Here is a 375-nt window from a genome sequence, read left to right as displayed (position 1 = left end):
TGTTTCCTGTGTCCACTGATCTGTCAGCCTTTTTAAATCATACAAACTTCTGAGTTTAACAAACAGCATCTACTACTAAACTTTGTATTTTCAGAACTTAAACTTCTCTTGAACATAGCAAACCATTTTTGGATGTTAAAAAGGCATATAATTTCAGGAAATGTACTCAAAAACAACAACAACAACAACAAAAAAAACCCAAAAGCTAAGTAACTTAAAGATATTAGTGTTTGTTGTTAATACTTTTTTTAGGCTGGAACCGGAGTTCAGTGGTTAAAGAGCTTGCCTGGCTCGCACAAGGCCCTAGGGTCAATTTTTAGTAGTGGAAAAAATACTCTTCAAACTACACACACAAATAAGACACCAGAAAAAAAA

The sequence above is a fragment of the Apodemus sylvaticus genome, chromosome 15 (assembly GCF_947179515.1).
Source record: "Apodemus sylvaticus chromosome 15, mApoSyl1.1, whole genome shotgun sequence".
NCBI classification, from domain to species: domain Eukaryota; kingdom Metazoa; phylum Chordata; class Mammalia; order Rodentia; family Muridae; genus Apodemus; species Apodemus sylvaticus.
This window is presented reverse-complemented; position numbering follows the sequence as displayed.